This window comes from Melospiza georgiana, chromosome 7, assembly GCF_028018845.1.
Source record: "Melospiza georgiana isolate bMelGeo1 chromosome 7, bMelGeo1.pri, whole genome shotgun sequence".
Lineage (NCBI taxonomy): Eukaryota > Metazoa > Chordata > Aves > Passeriformes > Passerellidae > Melospiza > Melospiza georgiana.
Window position 1 is genome coordinate 28,448,696 of NC_080436.1, and position 21,071 is coordinate 28,469,766.

The following is a 21,071-nucleotide window of genomic DNA, read 5'->3' on the forward strand; positions in this document are numbered from 1 at the left end:
CCACTCAGCTTTAATATGGGACAATAAACAGCCACATTCATTAGACCTAATAGTGAAATACTATGCTACATACATAATGCATCCTCTGATTTAGTGAGAGCTAGCCCGAAGTATAATCTGACTTGAGGAGTTCAGAGGTTGCAGGGTCATTTTAATCTAGTCACTGAAGCTGAAACAGACTGGAAATGTCATGTGCTGAAATCTGTATGGGGGAAGCGTTGGCTGAAATTTTAAGGTACTCTTTTCTTTTAGCTTTCTATTTCGTTCCAAGGTTTGAAGTGTCACCCATCCTGCACTCACATCCCCCCAGGGAGGGCTGGTCAAGGGGAGGCTCTTGATGCCACTGCCTCTGCTGTCAAACTGAACATGATGCTTTGTTTGAGGGCTCCTTGGGGTAACTCAGCAGGATACAAAACTGCACTTTAAAAGGAGTTGTATTGTATAAGCGCTCAACCACAGCAGCAATTCCCCTTTAGCAATGTTGTTAACTAATACGCACACAAGAAATTTAATGCTGCTCCAGATACTGGATGGAATTGAAAGAGGCCTTTTTGGCTTTCCTCCATCCATAATTTTAGTATTTCTTATGGTAGGAAGGCTACTGAGAGCTGAGCAACAACCTGACATACAGATACCTGACATACAGAAGCCGGGCCACAGACTTTTCCTGTCAAGTGTTACTGACTTTGGTATGAAATGCATCAGAGATTTTCAGGTTTAGGTGTCTGAATATTGGGCTTGGTTGGCAAATGCAGCTATCTCCACAGAAGCAAAAGTGTGCAGCTCTGAAGGGTGATTTGTTTAAGATGCCCAAATAGAAAGCTGGATGCTCTGATTTAAAGATCTAAACCTGAAGACTTTGGCCTATCAGTCCCAGGACTGCTGTGTCCCCAGCATTTAGTGACAGCATTTCCACACCTCTGAGCATGTATAAATGACCTGCTGTGTGCAGCTTTGCCAGTTCTGCCCTCCCTGGTGGCAAGATGTGCTGATAGCAAAAACCAGATTCCTCGTAGCCAGTCACCTCCATCACTGCACTGGGAAGATGAGGAGACTGTTTTGTCCTAGAGGGAAAATTTGTAACCAAAAGAGAAGCTGTTTCACATCAAATTCAGGTGTAAACATGTGACTCCTTTTGACAAATGCAAATCTTACAAACCCAGCTGTCAATTCATGTGAACAAAACAAATCTGTCCCACGGTTTGGTTCGGAAACCTGTGGGGTTCTCCTGGTCTGCTCCCTCTCACCTCTTCCATGCTGCTGGACCAGTGCAGGTTTTGAGGCAGATACATATCTTGTTTGTAAAATGGCAGTACACTTCTCTCTGCTTCTTACACGTGTGGAAAGATAGCAAGGAGGCTGTCTTGTTCTGTGCATGCCACAGCGCTGTGCCAGACTCCTTGGGTAGATCTTTCTGGGGACTACTGGAGTGAACAGAATGCTAATTTAGCACAGGAGGAGAGCTGGGATTGTTCACTTGGGTTTAAGAATCATTTTGAGTTCCTGTACCTCTGCTTTGCACACCACCAGGGAGGTAAGCCCTGACCTAGCATGGTAAATCTGCAGGTGACTAAATGTACCCTCTGAGATGCTGTGGGCACTCAGTCTGTACCTGAGCACCACCCAGGGTTGTGCCCAAAGTGCTCCTGTGGTAGGACACATCCTTCCTGCTATGGATTATTGTCACACAGCCATCCCTAGCATCCTCTGTGAGGGCAGCATGTGTCACTAAGTGTGTAGGAGTGGGAGCAGAGCTTTTGCTGGTGTCAGGTGCAAGGTCTGAGGTGGCAAAGGAGCCCGCAGGTGGCATGGGAAGTGCTGCTTTTGTTCTGCCTCCCAGTGTCAGCCAAGGGCACAAACGAGAGGTTAAGAAAAGTAAGCACTGCCTATGTCTCCCCCGAGTGCTATATAGGATGAGCACTGGTGTATTAAACACTAATTCTCTTATTGGGATTAAAGCCGATGAAGCTTCTTCGTATTAAGTATGAATATATCTACAGATATATATATATATGGGGGAGAGGGAGAAAGGGTGCTGTGTGCGCACAGTAGCTGGGTCTCAAAGGCTCGGTGTGTGCCGCGTTCATGCGGCGTGAACGGTGTTTGTGGCAGTCCGTGCCCTCCGGCCGCTGCCCCGTCCGTCAGACAGAACCGGCTCTTTACTCTCCCCCTCCTCCTCCTCCGCTGGCGGCTGCACAAGCCCGGCGGCCGGAGGGTCGGTCCGCTCCCCTTCAGCCACAGCCCCGTGGGGCCCGGGGTGCCGGGCGGGGAGAGCGGCCCGAGCGGTTTAAGGTGCCGCCGCCGCTGCCGCCCCGCTCCGCTCCGCTCCGCTCCACCTTAACGCGCGGCGGCGGCGGACGGGCCCATTGCCGCGCCGGGGGTCGGCGGGCCCGGGCCCCCGGGAGCCGCGCCGCCGCCGCGCCCGCCGGACAGCGGCCCCCACGCGCGGCCCGAGCGGCCATCGCGGCCGAGCCGCCGAGCCGCAGGTGACGGCGGGTCCCCGCTCCGCCGCGAATCCCCCTCAGCGGCGCCCGGCCCGGCCCCTGGCGGCGGGGCCGGGCTATTTATAGCAGCCGCCGCGGCGATATAAGGGATGGCGGGCGCGGGCTGCGCTGCTGCGGCCGCCGGGGCCAGAGCGCTGCCGGGCCGCCTCAGGGCGGGCGCTGAGGGCGCGGCCCCGCAGCCCGGGTGAGCGGGCGGGGAGTGGGCTCGGAGCGGCGCCGCTCCGTTCTGTGAGCGGGGCGGGGGGACACGGCCAAACAGACAATAACCCGGGTGCGTTCTGCCCGTCCTCCGCGGGACAGCGCCGCGCACTTTCGGCGCTCCACGCGTGACAAGCCCGCGGGAGGGGCGGGACCGCCGTGACACCCGGCGGTAACCGTGGCGGGGCTTCCCCCTCTGCCTCTTTCCTCTCCCCACAGCGATTCCTGCTGAAATGCGGCGCCCCACGCTGGCATGAGCCCCGCCGTCGGGAGCAGCGCGCCCCGGGCACCGCCGCTTTCCCTGGCCGCAGCTCGGTGTCGGGAGCGAAGCGCTGTCGCCGACTGTCGCCGCGGAGCCGCCGCTGGCGGCAGCGCCGGACGCCGGGCGAGGGACGGACGGTACGGGCGGTACGGGGGAGCTCTGTGTGGCGGGCGGGCTGCGGGGGGCTCGGGGTCCGTGCTCCGCCGAGAGCCGGGGAAAGGCAATGTGTGGCGCTATGGTCGGAGCGCCGTGCGGTCCGTGCCGGCTCCGGGGCGAGCGCTGGGGAGCGGGCTCGCTCTGACTTAGGCGGTGTAATGGAAGATCTTTGTAAGTAAGCTTGTGTCAGGGGTTGTTTCCCCCGCCACAGATTCAGAGTCACGGTGTTATTTTACTTTCCTACCCGGGTGTGTTTGGATGTGATCTGGGTATGCCGAGGATTCTTATCTTGCATTAAAATTGCTCTTGGATCACTGAGTACTTTGAATAAGCTTCCATAACTTTTAGAAGGACAGAGATGCTATCTTCACTTACAGAGAAAGGAGGAGGTACGGGTTTGGGTTTGGTTAGTTTTGGTTTTTTGGTTTGATTTTTTTTTTCCTGGTTTTACTTTACTTTTACTTTGCTTTTATACTTTCTGCTGTAAGAAAACAAACTGAACCACAGATAGGACAAGGATTTTTAAGACCTTGTGATTGGGATTGCTGAGGATTAGAAAGAAAATTTGTAGGTTTTTTGTTTGTTTATTTACTTTAATCAATGGCTCAAGAGCCCTAGAAACAATGTATAAAGCTCTGCTTCCTAGACAGAGAGAAACTTAAGCTAAAGCCACGCTGGCTGCAAGCTGAGGAGCAAGTTAAGTGTTAGACCTCGAGTGGATCACTCTCAAGCATCCTGCACTCCTCTGCTCCAGTGACTCTCCTTGTCGTGCAACAAATTGGGACTTCACACCAGCAGGTCCGAGTGCAGACAGGGCTTCTCTGGGAAGAGCAAAGCGCACAGGGGAGCCTTGACCCCGGCGTGAGGCTTTTTCCCAGCACAGGGAACTGCAGCCCTTCAGCACTGTCAGCTGGCACTGATCTCCAGTAATGCCACGGAAATACAAAAATCTAAGCCACCAAGTCCTCAGGTAGCTTAAATCATCTAAGTTCGGATTTTGTCAGCAGGCTTAAAAGGATGCTATTGACTGGAAATGTTTATGTACGTCTTACCTGGAAACAGTTGTTCATACAAAAGTTGATATTAAGAAAAGTGAATCAACTTTATAGTTATATCAGCTATAGATGTGCTTTCTAAGGTTTCACTCTGAAATTACCTGGTTAGCTCAGGCTCTTTTTGCATAAAAGAGATGCATTTCAAATGCCTAAAACTGTTATTTTTCTTTATGAAAGGTACTTGTCTCTTGCTCTGAATCTGTTGAAATGGATTTGCAAAACCGGGGTCTGTTAATTTAAGACAGGCAAGAAGAAAGATAAGAGAAAGAACAAGGGGTGTGGCAAGGAAATTGCACGAAGTAACAGCTTTAAAGAAAAACTTTCTGTAGTAGAGCTTCAGACTGCCTAAGAGAGCTAAGATTTCTTTCTGGATATTTGAGCAGAAAATACCAAGCTGACAGTATCTCCTTAAAAATAATAACAGATGTAGAAAATAGGTATGAATAGCTTCGTAGCTGCATCAATTTGTCTTTCTTTGATTTTGCTCCTCCATTCCAGGAGATATCCAATATGATAAGAGTGTATACCCAGATTGTAGAGGGCCAAACACCCCACCAACATCTCTCCTGAAGCAGAGCAGGGTCAGAGCTGGCCCAGCACCTCTTTTCAGAAATTATCTGAGAGGCAGGTCTATTTATTGAAGTTTTTGGTGGGTATTTTCATAAGCTCCAAGTTTTTTGCAGAGAATGCTAAGAATTGCAGAAACTAAACTTGCCTTCTTTGGGGGGCTCTTCTTGGTATGTGTTGCATTGGATGTTCTTTCCTTAACCTAGGACTGAGGCTAACACTAGGGAGGAATAGCATTGTATCAGAAGGTGATTGGAGAGGACTTTCTTTCTTCTCACCACCCTTTTTTTTTGGGATCTGGTGGAAAAACGGCATTTGGGGAATGGAAGGAGGAGGATGAGTCCTTCACCGAGCTGGTGTTGTAATTGACAAAGGCAATGTAAGGCAGGTGGATATAGGAAAAATGAGTGTGATGATTCATTATTGTCATTGTGCTGGGGTTTCTTAGGCTCCTCTTTAACTGCAGTGTCTTGTACCCAAGTCCTCTCTGGCCCATTAGCTGCTCCATGTGCTCCTAGTGGTGTTTCTGGGCTGACAACATTTGAGCAGGAGCTCTACTCCCTTCTCTCAATTCTAGAAAGCTCCTTGAGGAAAACTGTTAAGCTTTATTCCATTCTGCCCTTTCATTTTTATCTTCCTTCCTTGGGTGTGAAGTCCTTTTTGTAGCTGGATTCAAGCCAAGAGCTCCTACCCACAGCTGCCAAGCCTGGATCCCTACTGGCTCCAGGTGAGTCAGTTCATTAGGATGAATCAGTATGCCCTGTAAAAGTTTTAGGCTCCAGACTTCAGCTTGACCACTCTTAATAATTTGGTTTTGCCTGGTTTATTTGTTTGTCACTGCTTCAGCTAAGCTGTCAATTCTGGTGGCTCCTTGCTTCAGACTTGCTCAGCCTTTTGAGCCATGCAGGGCCTTCAGCCAGTGTCCCTACACTTTGTGGAGCTGCTTTTGCCTCAGCATTGTAACTCCTCCATGACCACTCATCCCTTTACCTCTCTTATGTGCACAGGGGGAGTTAGGGGGGATTGCACCTCAGCATAGGAATGGGCAGCTCTCAATGCAGGGAGTACTTCAGATTCTGGAGGTGGAGAACATTAACATGAATCCCCAGGAATGAAGAGGGGTCTGTTTTTGCATGGTGGAGGTGTTTGCATAAGCTTTTACTGTCATCAATAAGTAGGTTGGGATTCAGGGGACAGATTCAATGTGAAAAATAGGTATTAGTTTTCCAGCTTCCAAGGTAGGGCTGAGGAAGAGAATGGTGTTAAAAGATATGGAAATGTGCCTTGAAAGTAACCTTGCAAAGATGGATGACATTATTTTTGTTGTATGAAGCACCCGAAGTTAACGAGGTATAAAGCAGAAGGCTTGGGAGGATTTGGTCCAAGTGAAAACAGAATGAGCGTGGGACTGGCAGATGGGAGGAACATGAGCCCACTCCTTGGTGGAGCTGTTGCTTCTTTCTCCTGTTGTTGCTTACAGGGGTGCTTGGGAGAAGATGCTTACTGGGGAGGGAAGAATAGCCTTCCTGTTCTACTTGAATTTCACTGGCTGTGTTTTGCTCTGCAGGGAAACAAAGTTCCAGTGCTCCAGTGGGTCACATCCTGAGTGTCTGTATCCAAAGTAAATCTAGAGCAACACTGTCCACTTCAAAAATATCTGCAATAAGCCAAGACTAGCTCTTTCTGAACAGAGAGGATAAATGAGCAGCTGTAACTTCAGATGCTGAATTTTTTGGCATACTTGGTTTTTTTGAGATTTATGACTCTTTTATTCTCTGTTTGAGAATGTAGTGGAGCAATTGCTGATCTGTACATGTGTATGTGTGAGAAAATGTCAGTGGAGGAGTAATATATATGGAAATCTTGCATAGAGATAGAGCAGGCAGCCAGTTTGGCATTAGAAAATGAAATAATTGTACAAAAATATGTCTCCTGAAATAACGATTGAGGGAAGGGGTAGGGACAGGGTTGGGGAGGTTAACAATATTTTTGAGTAATTTTCTCTACTTACAGTACTTGTTACTGACCTCTCCTGCAATTTTACTGCCTCAGACACTGCTTTTCCAGTGAGTGGTGCTTTGTGCTGCACAGGCACAAAGGCTCCATCTGAGACACCAGCCCAACACCTGGAGCTAGGTGAAGGGATGGGAAACTGCCCCCAAGTACTTTCTCTGTCACAACCTGGCCAAAGGTAGGTAGGCTGAGGTCAGCAACTCTTACAGGTGCCAGTGAACCTGCCTTTCACTAAGTCCAGTTTTCTTTCTAAAATGGGGAAGTAGAAGTTATTTCTTTGTGGGTGTGTTGGGAGCATAAATACAGCTGAGATACTTCAGAAGGCATCTAAGTATCTGAGACAGTCTTGGATGGGATTCCCCTTCTTGCTACTTCTCTTCTGGCCAGAACTGACCAGCAGAAATGTTCAGTGCTTGTACAATTTACATATTAATTTTTGGCTAAATTTTGTTAACCTTGGAATTTGTTTGACATTGATGGGCTCAAGAGTAAAATCTTTAACTACTTTCTTGTACTTTTTTCTACTATAGATCAATTTAAAAAGTTCCTGCACTCTTTCACCTTCTCCCAAATAACACAATGCTTGCCTTGCCTTCTCTTTGAGAAAGTCTGCTCTGCAAAGAATGTTGTACCAAATATATAACTTTATGCCAGCTGGTAAAAATGGTTTATTCTTTCTTCATCCCAGCTCTTGACTGCATCTGCCTAGTTCTTGGTCTAGAGATAAATGTCACTGAGGACTGCCTGGGGACTATTTTGCAAGATGACCTGTAATGATTCAGATAATGAGCCAGACCACTGTTTTATGTGTGACTGGTACTAGTCCACTGAAGTCCAAACAGCTGCTCCAAGTTTCTATCATCTCCAGTGAAAACAAGTACAACAGCATCAGCTTGCAGCCAGTTTACAGTAAACCTGCTTCCTGGGCTGTGGGTTAACCTCCTTAAATATCCCTGTGGTCAGGTCTGTTACTCTTGTATGTGAAAATAAGTCTTGGTGTGCTTTCTGATTTACTGAAGTGTAAATAAACCAAGAAGGTCTTTCAGGCTCTCTCATCAGCCTATATTAGTAACGCTCATCAGCTCTTGACTGGAACTTTGATGGCATAATTACTCTGAAAGGGTAACATATTCAAAACTACCTGTGTGACTTTGGGAGTTAGATTCCTCAGAGTCTTAGTCATTATTTTAAAAAGCAATTAGCTTTTTAAGCTACACACACTCCTGGAAGTTTTAAGCAAAGGCTTCTGTTTATCTTGTCTTTAAAATGACAGTTTCTAGGATGAGAGTTGTGGCTCTTCCACTCCACTTATTTCAGATATTAAATAAGAGTGTTGGAGAGACAATTAGAAAAATACTGTGGTAAATAAATTCTCATGGTTAATCTTACTAGAGAGGTCCAAGAGGTAAAAGTGTACTTTTCAGTTACCTGACAGCAGGATGGATGTGGGCATGCATTTTCAGCTATGCCTTTAGGACAGCTGAGAGGATGAATGATGTCTCAGCTGTTGTTGTAGACAGAGCAAAGCATGTATTTCTCTAGCCAGGATTTGGTGCACTTAACTCAAACAGCTTGTGACTAGAGCAGTTCAAGCACTGGGGCAAACATGGTTATCAGCAGAAGCAGATAAACTAAGAAAACAATCTTGCATACTCTAATGTTTGTGCAAGTAAGATTTTAATTTGCTATCAGTCCTAGGGTTCTTTATGAGCAGTGATGGATTAGTCTTGATACTTGTGCAAGTTTTAAAGCATTCCTGTAACACTTGTAATGCAAAATCTATTTATTTTGTAGCATACCTGTGAGATAGGGACCTGCTATTTATCTCATTTGTACAGCTAGGGAACTGAAGTATTCAGTAAAGCAAAACACAGCATGAGGGATTGATCACACAAGAAAGTCTGCAGCGGGACAGGCAGGAGGGTGCTCAGTCATGATTCTCATGAAAATCAACAAGCTCTGGTCCATGCTTTTCCCATCTGATTCTTCCTTGGTGCTTCTGATGCAGCTTGTGGCATTTGCTTGGCTAGGCAATGTGTGTTTGGCTTTTCTAAGGAAGAAAGCTCAGGCCTGGTGACAGAGGGAGGTGATGTGTGCCTGGGGAAGGTGAAGAGTGGGGAGCATCCCCCAGCTAGAGATGCCTCCACCACCACTTCTTCAGTGAGTGGCTTCCCCAAGGCTGGCACAGGCTGCTCCTCGGCTACTGAAACTGTGTTCCTCTCTGGCAAATCCCTGCTCTTCCTGTGCCCAGAGCAGCTCTGCTCCTCTTAATAAAGTTGATATGAGTAGCTGGGTTGATGATGGAGCTTCCTGCCCAGCTCCACATCTGCTGCCACAGTGCTGAGTCCCTGTGCTGCCTGGGTTCCCTGATGGAGCAGAGCTTCCACTGCTCCATCTCAGCCACGTGAGGGTCACCAGTGCTTGGAGTTTGGTGGAGGAAGTTGTCCAAAGCTGGCAGGAGGAATTTTTGTTATGGTTGCACGATGAACAGTAACAATGAGTTTTATTGCTCAGAATGTATCCACATTTTTAGGATGCTATATTTAAAAAGGAGAAAAAATGAGTCATGGGGAGCTATGCTAATGCTAAGTATTTATGTCTACCTCTTGTGAGGCTGAAGGCAGTGGGAGTTGAGCAACATTCTTGTGAAGTGTCTAGAGGATTTATGGATCAAACTAAAGCCTGCTGAAGTCAGCTGTAAGTCATGCAGTGCCTTGCTCGGGGCCCATGTCATGTACTGTGTGTGGGTTACAGTGAAATATTCCTCTTGGGAAACCCGGGAGCGCTCCGTCCTGCCGGCTTCCCTGGGCTCCAGCAGGAGCTTGACTTGCTCCCAGTGGTTATTACTCTGCCACTGGGAAGTCACTCCTGGCTTGCTGCCAGGGCAGGAATGTTGCTGTGCCTCCCAGGCCATGCCTGCAGCACCATAGATATGGATACCTGTGCCCTGAGTGGGAGCAGGCAGAGCCTGGCATGTCTCAGCTTCTCCTGCACTCCCAAGGAGGTGTAGTGTCAGGGTCTGCTGTGGTACAAGCTGCTGGAGCTTTCCTTTCAGAGCTGGCCAGGGTCACAGGGATGCCAGGGTTCGGATGCTTTCACTTATGGCATGCCTTGACACTAATTCAGTTGGCTTCCACTTAATCATGAAGTGCAAATGTTGGAGTTTGTTTTTTTTAAAAGTTCTTTAATGAAATTGCGATGTGATTGAGAGCGCCAGTGGGTTCAGCTTTGCAGATGTCTGCTTGCCAGCATGCCTCAGCTCCTGTCACAGCTATGGGAAGGACTGGGAGCAGGATTTCAGTGGTGGGTGAGCCAGCAATGGAGTATGGAGAGGGACTCTGTGAACAAACCCTGACAGCGCCATGTGTCCAAAAAATGCAGATTTGGCAACAGCAAGAGGCTCTGCAGATCCTCTGTGTAATCCACTTATTGGAAGGAGAAGGTTTTGAAGTGAGCAAAAAATAATTATTAAAGTGAAATCTTCAGCTTTATTGGACTTTTAAATTTTGTTTTCTTATGATGTTTTTTTGGGGTTTTTTTAAGAATTGGTCATATCAGTATGAAAGTGAATGTGTTTAATCTTCCTTGGATGTAGTTTTGAGTGGTGCACTATTGCAACCTCTTTTGTTTTCCAGTGCAAGGCATGCTCTGGTTTATGGAAATAAATACTTGTTCATCTTGCAAATATAAGAGGAGTTGAAAGGCTTTTGAATAGGAATCTGCTCTTTGCACTGCTGGAAGCACTAAGCCTCATGGTGAGCAACAGATGATAGGCAATAGCTGGACCAAACACCCACCCATTTCAGATTAAAAGGATGTTAATGGACTTCAGTGTAGTGGGAATCACAGCCACTTTTTTCTTGAACTGGCCTTCCCACTTAAAGAACAACTAAAGCACCACTGTAGCATGCCTTCAGGTACCTGGTGACTTAAAGAAAGCATTTAAAGGATTTTTTTCCTGTAAACTTGTGATCTTGTGGTACAAGTCCTCTACCAGTTGGCTGTTGAAACACTCGCTCTGAAGGGATACCAAATGACAAAATAACAGGATGCAGATGGAATTTAATCTCTTGGTCACATTGAGACACTATTATCGGGTCTGTCATCTGTCCTTAGCATACTCAGATAGCTCTTGAGTGGTCTGCATAGACAGCTGGCAGTTCAGTAGAGATTGTGATCTTCAGAAAATATGTAGCTGATGTCTTGTGTAATACTTGCTATGGAAGTATTGGTGTCACCAGCCTAAGTGCAGCACTTGCTGGGTGGGGAACACATGTCTATAAAGCAGGACTCTTTGGAAGTTGTTATTCAATACCCAAGCACTCGATCCCAGAAAGAGACCTAAGGGCATCCACAGAGCTTGTGCTGCAGGGTGATGAACTGGGAGCAGGGAGATCACTGAAGGAATCCCTTTGGCTCAGCAGTGCTTGCTGCTGACTGCAGTTGCAGACTGAGGCTGGTTTGTGGCTGCTGGTGTTTTGTAGGGACAAGAATCCCTAACTAACCTTGGAGCAGGAGGAGACATGCCCCAGTGCTCTGGAAAAACCCTCAGCTGTTGTGAATTGTTTTTGTGCAGCAGTGCAAGGTCAAACACTGCTCTTGTAGCTCTCAGAATAGTGCATGATCTCGTTGTTAAGGTACCTGCCTGCATCTGACACAGCTGCCCTTGGACAACAAGGCAGGTATTGCCTGAGTCCACTCTGTGCACTTCACCTGAAGAGACCTTGGTGGTAGCTGGGGAAGAATCATAGCTTGGAATTCGAGCATCCAGAGGTTGTGATCAGCTGGAGGACAAGGTGGACTTGAATAAGTACTTGCAGCAGTACGTCTCTAAGAAAATATTCTGTAGCTCAAGGGCAGAGTGCTTTGAGAGGGACTTCTGTTTCCTCCACATGCTGTGGATGCTTTCAGATCTAATCTGCAAACAGGGACTATGTCAGGCATGAGGAACTGTGCAGACCATTTGCTTTTCTTGAGCTCTGGGCAGGCCCAAAGAGATACTGTATGCTCTGTTGAGATGCTCTGCTGGCATTGCTTCTTCTGTGCATCCTGCAAAATAGCTCCAGGAGGCACAAGGATGCTGACAAGCTGCTGCATCACCCTAGTCCTGTGAGCAGCAAGGGTTTTGTTACATGAGATTTACTTGTGGAGTATTAAGTCTGTTTTCAAAAGTTTTCCTTGGACCAAACGCCTGTGGAGCATGAAAAGGCTTTCATGTTAATCGGCCAAGTTAGCTAAGAGAATATGTAATTCCTTATTCTTTTTGCAATGTAGCAAGCCTGTTTAATTAGGCAACTGGGATTTGAATTATTAAATAACAGAACAGTTTCAACCTACTTTTCTGTTGGTAAAGATATCCAGCAACCCTGTTTTTATTCCATGGATTTTTGAATTATGAGTTCCAGAAACTCTTTGAACCTCAGGAGGATGACTTACTGGATCCAGGAGGACAGAGAAACAGGACTCTTATTTTAAGGTCTCCTGAGCACAGCAAGTTACTCTCTGTTGTTTACATACCAGCCTCACAAGAATATGGAAATAAATGCTAGGCTGTCGAAGCAAAGCAGAAAAATTGTGTTTTCAGGCATATCCTGTGTCGAAGCATCTGTTTGGTTTTGTGCAGCATAAGAATAAATCCTTCCACTGCACAAAACTCTGGGAGCAGCTCTCTCTCTCTGATTTGGAGTAAAAGAGAATAGAGCAAAGTAACAGGAGCCACAGTTCATGTGGGCTTGGGAAGACTCACGAAGATGAACTGGCATAGCTGGGAGGTGAGAAGGGACAAAGAGGAGCTGTCTCAGCCAGAGCAGTGAAGAGCTGCTGAACTTAGGCAGTGATTGGAGGCCTGCCACCTTCAAGGCAGTGACAAAAAGGCTGAGGAAATGCCTGCTAGGGTCCATGGTTGGGGCAGACATGCCAGCAGCCCTGGGCAGGGTGTTCTCATGGGCAGCAGGAGGCAAGGGACTTGCTGACAAAGCCACTTAGACCCAAAAAACTCCTGAAATATCTCCCGGCCTCAGGCTCTCCAAGCCCTCCTGACCCCAGGCTAATGTATTCTGGCTCCTGTTTGGGACTGGTGCACTTCAAAAGCCTTGTTGAGTGGATGGGTGGGTGGAACTGGTGACCCAAAATACCATTTCCCCTTCCTAAGGCTGGGCGTATACCAAACTTGTGTCTCGGTGTGGTAAAAGAATATGAACCAAAAGTGCTGAGAGATGCAGTGGTTAAATTGAAACATGCTGTGGCAGGATGAAAGTAATCTTGTCCCTTACAAGGCCTTAATGCTTTGGGGCTTTATTTATTTTATTTTTTTCAAGTGGCTGCCAGCCATGCTGTCTCTATCTGTGATTTTAATAGAGATATTTTTATATGCAGACGTGTGTCAAGATTAAATCACCTCGTGTTATATTATCATTCACTAGGTCGATATAAAAAACCAATATCTATAGCTGTGTTTTATTTAAAATTTGAAGTCTGAATTGTCATTGAAGGTGCTGAAGTATAAGAGGATAACTCTGTGTTAGGGTCTGTGTCCCTTGGAGTACAAAGAAGGAAGGGCCAAATCCAAATTTTTTGCTGTTTCTGTGAGTCTGGTATGTAAAATATGATGCAAATCAGAGATTTACATGGATTGCCAAGACTAAGGCTAATCCATAATCTCTTTGCTTGGTGTTTAAAAATAGTGGCACTGTACATGCATAGGAATGGCTTATGAGATCTACCCTAAGGCTGGAGCAACATAATGCTGCATCCCACTGGTTTTGAGAAGAGACCATGGTGTCTTGACTTGGTTACAACTTTGCAGCAGGGTAGCTATACTTCAGAGCTGTGTGGTGGATGGAAATTATAAATGGGTCTTATGGCAGAACCTAAACATTTCTTTGGAATTTCTCAGCCAAAGTCTTCAGGAGATTGAACATGTTTCCTTGCTCAGATTCTTCTGGTTTAAGCAGGAGAAGGAGAGCTGAGTACTTGAACCAAAGCAATGATTTGGAAGAGCTAATGAAGGACCAGGGATTCTTGTTTCAAGGTAGTTCTTGATTTACCTTACCTAGACAGAGAAACTTTGTCTAGTTGCTTTGCTTTATTTGGTTCATGCGTGGCCTTAGCTGTGAAGTGACCCTTCCCACTGCTCAGGTAAAGCAAAGTTCTGTACACTGCTAGGAGCTCTGTACCACTCAGCTACAGCTGCAGTGTCCAGTGGCAGTGTAGTACCACTCACAGTGAGGGAAAGGTGAGTGTGGTCCAGCCCCAGAAAATGACAAGCAGCGTGGTGATACCAGTGTTTAACTGATGCTTTATCCTCTTGTCCCATCCAAGGTCCTTACTGGCCCTGTTGCCAAGACTCAGAGGTGTGTTCACTACCTGTATTGCTCTGTAGCCCAGCACATCTTCTCATTCCTCTAGGACAGCATCCCCTCAGGGAATCTGACTGTGCAATTTCTGCAAATCTGTCAGTGTCAGCCTGATAATAGGACAGAAGGAGGCATCATGTTGGGCATGGAGCACTGAGTACCTTGAAAGCTGACTGCTGCAATGAGTATAAACAAGTGTGGTATGCTTCTCCCATGTGAAAACAGTTTATAGGGCAAAAGCAGATGTTATTGTTTGGTGCGTGTGAAAGATGCTTTGTGGCAGAAGAGGGTGTGCCTCTCTTTTCCTTTAACTGGCAAGAGAATCTGCTGTTCCTTTCTTCTTTTCGTTTTCTTTTTTTTTTTTTTCCTCTATGCAATGGTAATTGAGTTTTGAGGGGGTTTATCTTTCCCTGAAGTTGTGGGTGAATTTCTGATGTGATTGCACAGTGTAGTGGTGGCTGGAGCCCTGCTGTTGCCTTGTTCATCAGAGCTGCTTCATGAGAATGCAGAACACTTTTGAGGTATGATTTCCCATCACATGCTAATCCAGTGAAGTGCTGTAGATTCACTTGCTGGTGCTGTTTAAATCCATAATGCAGCACCACCTGCCAAACCACGGGGCATAATGGAAGTGTTAATGACTGTACATATATACCCTCCCACATGGCTGCAAGTTGAATGACTTAGGAGTCAAGGCAGAGAATTTAGGCTGAGTGTAGAAGGAACCAGAATTAGGGTATCCTGATGCAGATAGATCTCTGCTGAAACTGGGGGGTGATGGGTGGCCACAGGGGGTGTAAAATTGGGTCAGATGACTTACAGGGTGCTTTCAAAGATGTGTTGATTTTTCAGCTGCTGCTCTATGGATTCATCCAGTCTCGACACTGGAGATGTAACTTGGGTATTCAACAACAAAGTGCAGATACTGAGAGCACCAGCTGGGGCCCTGGTACCTCTCTTTTGAGGGCTATTCTCATGGGATGCTTCTCTCCAGTGCTGGCAGGGTGAAGGCACTTGATAGCAGAGTGTAGTTGAGTCATGCAAGGGTGAACTCTGTTCCTCAGGGGTGGTTTGGCCAGTTGCCCACTGGTTTGAGTGTCAAGGTGTCTGTTTGCCACCAGGATGGCTTGTCCAGGCTGGCACAGGAGAAAGCAGGGAAAGAGCTGAACAGGGACAGCCAAGGGGTTTTCCAAAGAGAGGGGCTGAGAAGAGGCAGCAGGGCTGACCTGGCACATGGCTGGGATGCTGGCAGTACATGCACCTGTCCTCAGGCAGGTTCAGTGGAATGCTGTGGCTTTGCAAAACCCTGCATCACCATGTGTGAGGCAGAGGAGGGGCCTGTGCATCCACCCCTCATCCCACTCCTCATCCCTGTACCCAGCCCTGAGTTCTGCCCACCCTCCTCTTTGAGAGAAGCAGTTGGATTTGCCAAGTATGGAGTCACCTCCCCAGCAGGCTGTTCGTAAATAAGAGGCTTATGCTCTTGGCAGACACTGTAACGAGCCTGGAAAAAATTACTGTTATGGGTCCTGGCCCAGTGATGAGATCTTGGAGTCTTCCAAGTGACAGAGTAATGACATGGACCTGGGAAATGCCTGGAATAGCCTTCCACACAGTTCTGGGATTTAGCGTCATTAGATTCTAAGTAAAATAGGCCATGTGCCTATTTGGGTAAATTTGGGAGGCAGCTGTTCCTTCCTCTTCTCAAGTCCATGCTGGTGAAGCTCTACTAAATCTCCAGCATTACAGACCAGCATACTCTCTGTTATTCTGTACTTGTGAGTATTAGATGTGTTGTGGGGAACCAAGGGGGCTGTCCTTGATCCAAGACCCTGGGAAAATTTATAGAGAGCCTTTCAAGCCTGCCCTGTGCCTTGGGGTGTAGAACTATTGAAGAAATATCAGTGCTGCCCCACAGCTCACAGATAATTTCTGGGAACCTTGTGATGCAAAGTGAACAGGCAATGTTTCTTTTTTCCATATGTTATGTGCAATAGTCTTTTTGCCTAGGAAGGACATAGACATGAGTCAAGTTTTGGAACAGACTTGTAGGCAGAGGACAGATTTTGTAAAAAGCCTGGGGATCCCTACTCTCCTCACCTTCCTTCATTTGTCTCTTGGACTAGGTAGGATTCACCCATTCCCTAGTGGAAATGCTATTACCAGGGAACTTCACAGCCTTCATCTCTTTGCAGCTGTCTAAGAGATGCAAAGTGTGTTTGCCAGGAGGGAAGGGAGTCTTTAAAAAGCCATTTACATCCTGAAAGACATCCGGTAGCAACACTGGAGATGTAAAAGCATTAAATACTGAATTGAGCCTGACTGGAAGACAAATGTGGAGCCAAATGCATTGATTGATTTGCAGAAGGGTGACTGGAATGAGGTGGCCTTTCTATCCATTAATCATCTCCAAAGCATCCATAGGTGCCATGAAGTCTGTGCCTTGGAGCAGCCATGTGTGGATAGCATGGTGCCCATGAGGCTGCAGGGCAGTGACCCTTCAAGGAGCTGGGCAGAGGGGTGGATGCACTCCTTGTTTTGGCAGGGGCTTTGGGACTGATGTGGGAAAGGCAGAGTGGAGCAGTGAGGAGGTCCATGCTGGGCAGTCCTGGTGCTGCTTAGGATCCCCTCACAGCTCCGTGATGCAACATAGGAATTTGTTGCCTGGACCACTTCCACCTGCCCAGAGTGATGCTGGTTGAGGCCAGGAGGGCTGTGCCATGCACATCTGGTTGCATTGCCAGTGTCAGGGCCACATGCAGGCTGCAGAACATCTGGGCTGCAAACAGGACACTGCTAAAGCACTGGGCTATTGCCTCAGAAACCTCACTGAGCAGCAAAACCAGCCAGGGCAATGAATTTGGGGTCTTTTCTATTGGTGTGTCAGCAGGCTGGGATGTTTAGGAGGGAAGCTGCCCATTTCCAGGGATTGTGCGAGCAGGAAGGGCAGCTATTGGAATTCGAAGCCGCTTCCTCCACTAAATTTGTTCTTGCTGTGTTATCTCTGCCTGGGCAGGGCAGGGGAACATCTTGGCAATCTGCTTTTTTGCTACAGTATGTTTAGGTCAGCTTCAGTGGTTCCATGATAACATAGGAGAGGCCTTCCTGGCCTCACTAGCAAAGAATTTGCAATAGTAATACAGGAATCTGTCATCCCCTGGTGTCTCCTGAGGGTTTTGGAAATAAATGAGTAAGGAAAAGTATGGTGGATTTAAGCACACAAGTAATGGAGGTAAGAGTAGCTGAGCCAAGCCCCAGTTACTGAATAGGATGCTCTTATTTCATACCTTGGCAAAAGGCTTGGATCAGTGGACACCCCTGAACTGGCAACAATACAGTTTTATTTGAGATCTTAGAGATAAAGGATCTTGTGTAGCTGCTTTCTGGTCGCATAACTGTATTCTCCTACAGAACTGGTAGTGGCAGAGCTGTAACTACCAGTGATCCAAATCTGACTGAAGTATTGCTTTTAATAATAATAATTTTAAAAAAAGAGAAATCTGGCATCTGCACCTGACTGTTGGTTTGTCAGTGGCAGAACTCTTCTTACATATTTTGAAAAGGGCACTACGTCACTGAGGGAAACAGGCTGAAGATTAATGGAGTTGTTGTGGGAGGTGGAGGAGGAGTTGGGAGAGGGAAGCAGAGTTGGTTTTGGATGACATTTGTCAGTGTGATTGACTCATGCTGTGCTGCACTTTACATACAGATTGGGACACTGACAAGCACGTGCTTCCCAGTAAAAGCGAGTGAGTCCCTGAATCCAGGCTGAGCAGGGAAAGCTGCTCAGTTCTACAGCAAGGGCTCCTCCTGACATCACTTAGGGATTTGCAGAGGGGGAAGGTGGGGGGCTGCCTACTACCTAAGCCACTTCCAGTGACGTGGCTTTTTATTATTATTATTTGTTCAGGCTATAATTCTGTGTTTCCTGAAATAACTACCAAGTATTCATCAGGCAGCTCCTGTCTTTAGCTGCCTTTTGTGTGAATCTCAAGTGCTTCATTACTCCCCCGGTGCGTTTTCTTTCTCTTACAGTAAATCTGAGCAGCATCTGTGTGCTGGGGGAGGTGATGCAATTTTGGGTTGAAAGGGAGAAAAGGTCTGGCTGGCACAGGAAGCCAGTGAGCAGTTCAGGGAACATAACACTTGGGGTACAGCATCTTTTTGCACAGGAGGAGAATTGATGAGGCCACTTCCAGGACCCACAGTTACCTCCCCCCACATTCAAAGCCCAGCCAATTGCAGCTCTTCATTGCTTGGTAAAGGATTTTATTTTTAAACGACAGTTGGTTCAAGGCTTTTTTTTTTTTTTTTTTCTCCCTTTAGTAGCAATCTGATATTGCTTTGATCACTACTCCAAAAGGAAATGCCTGTAATTTCCTGTGCAGGTCTTACCAGGTGCTGGGCTCCATCAGATCCGGAAGCTGATGGGAGTTGGGAGCACCTGTTAGAATCTGCCTTCTTAGAAAACCTCAGAGACTTGAAATTTCATTTGTGTTTTGAAAAACCTAATGCCAGAGCTACAAAAGGCATCAGACTCTGGCTTCCCACATGACACATCTGTTCCATGCTGACTTCCCACAGAAGACTGGAACACAGTCCAGCTTTTGTTCAGTGTGTCCTTTCAGAGGCATTGACTGGGAAGGAAATCTGACAGACTGGAGAAAACTTGGCTAGGAGTTACTCATCTTTATTTAATAGTAATTGGCAGGTTTCTCTCATACACCTACAATTCCTTGGGCTCTTGATGGTTTGGGACATGGTCATGCCTGCTTGAGGGAGAAATTCCTGAAGTTCATTCAGTCCTGATCAGCATGACTCAAGGGAAGTAGCAGCCTCCTAAAAGGGCATGTCCTGTCTTTCAAGGATTCTTAGTAGTTCCCAGCCCAAGGGATTGCCTGCAACACATCAGGCTGAACTATTTTGGTACCTGGCTGGCGTCTCTGGGTGTGTCGTGGTGGTTGTGTGGCTGCAGCCAGCAGTCTGCAGGAGGAACAGAGAGGGAAGTGTTCAGATTTTGCAGAGTTTCAGCCCTGCAGGCACTGCATGGAGCTGCTAATGCTTACAAAGTGGCTGGGTAAAAGGGTGTAATCGAGTGAGCTGTGGGCAGAGGAAGAGTTCTTAATTGACACCGTAGGAGGAGTTGGCAGCCTGGGTGGCTGATAGTCTTCCTCAGGTGAGATTAGCCTCCTCAGGTATGCAGAGCTCTGTCAGGCCATGGGTGAGGAGCCATGGACCAAAACAAGCTGATGATAGGAAAATTTCCTTGGCCGTGGGCTGATGGAATCATCAGCATCCGTGCCCATACATTAGTGTGTGCTAAATCATGGCCTGTTGCTGAAGTGGACATCAGCTCCCTGAAGTTGTCTGCTTTGGAGAGCTGTAGCAGAGGAGGAGGGAGCTTGGTGGTTCCCACACAGGCCCTGCTGTAGCTTTTCTTGGAGGTTTCATAACAGAATTAAGCAATTTATGTTGCATGTTGCCATGGAGACTGTAAATCACTGTCGTGCTGGCCTTCTCAGTGAGGGAGCTTGTGTCTTTAATTGCACTAACCTGCCCTACAAATCCAGGGCTTCGTTCTGAGCTTGATGACCTTCTGTAAAGGCCTCACCCTGGGAGCTCAGCCTTCAGGATAGCAGAGCAGAAACCAGGGAAAGGGGTGCCAGCACATCAAATATCAACTATCTGGGGTCCATTTTATTTTTTATTATTGTCTTATGTGGCCACAATTCTGCTCAGAAGCTGTGCTTGGACCCACTTGCATTCAGGGCAAGTTTTGTAATGAGGGTGGGGATTAGATACACCACCTACATTTTGTGGGCCAGTCATACAAACTAAGATGAATTTGGTGTTTTTATGTTACTTGGCTGCTCTAAGGGGATAGCTCAGCCCTTCCACTCCACCTCCATGTCCAGACAGGTAACTGGTGTTTTATACAGTTTATTCTGCCTCCTAAAAGAAAATACTTTTTGCTGAGGAGGCTCAGTTTCAGTGACACCCTTGGACCAATGTTTCTTTTTTCTTCCCATCCACCTACCCCAGAAGCAGCCACACTTCTGACTGTCTCAGCGTTACTGGCTTGTGCTGTCAGGCCACCAGTCTTGCCAGTGTGTGTGAAGATGGTTGTATAAATGGCTGTATAAATCAGCCTCCTTCCAGTGACTAAACCAGAGCCCTGACAGCATTTGCCAGCGTAGGGTATGGATCCCTCTCTTGGCTCCCTCAAAATAAACAACTATATAAATTGTAAGATGATTATCATCAGACCTTATTAGTGTATTACCACATGCTGCTTTGTATTCAGACAATAGATAAAAACATTTGTGCTTCGCTTTTCTCAGTCAGATCTACAGCAAACACGCTTATTCTTGCTCCCATCTGAGGAGGACTGTGTCAGTACTCTTGCCAAAAACACATGAAAATTAGCCCAAGTCTTTTGCACTTGCCTGTAGCTCTGTGCACCTTTGGGAGTGTTTGGTCTTTTCCAGGAAATGATATATGTTGTTTTAAAGGTTTGAATCATGAGCTGGTTAAGTTCATAATCTTGTCAAGGCATGAGTTGTCTTCGTGCTTTGGTTATCAGGGCAGATGGAGGGGCAGAGGGATAGAAGTGCTTGAGTTTCTGAAGGTTTTCTTTATGTGCATGCTTGGCTGGAGCACAGGACCTGCCATCTCAGTAGAAAGAGGAGTGTTTCCATGAGCAGCAGAAACAATCCTGCAGAAACATGTAAACTTGCTGCCTTTTGACACTCTGAAGTTTTCATCTGTTTTTCTAGCATCACCTAAAATACAGGGAATTGTGCTCAACAGGCCAGCCTACGGTTCTTGACTTTTTTTTTTTTCCTAGTTGTTTTTTTTCAGTTCAGTTCTTGCTGTTTTCCCCAGGCTATGTAAGAGTCAGTCTGGTGGTTCAGACTGGCATGACCAAACTTCTGGAAACAACGGGAAGCAAATGCCCCGA

At 46.9% G+C, this 21,071-nt stretch overlaps 1 protein-coding gene across 3 annotated transcripts in view; it reads left to right on the forward strand.

Annotated features, from left to right (window-relative positions):
- Positions 1-2,620: 2,620 nt before the first annotated feature.
- Positions 2,621-21,071, forward strand: part of MRAS (muscle RAS oncogene homolog) — a 37,363-nt gene continuing 18,912 nt past the window's right edge. For 2 of the 3 annotated variants that reach the window (XM_058027773.1, XM_058027775.1), the window contains exon 1: positions 2,708-3,101. The gene's annotated coding sequence lies outside the window, so the exon portion shown is untranslated. The other variant, XM_058027774.1, reaches the window with a different exon arrangement.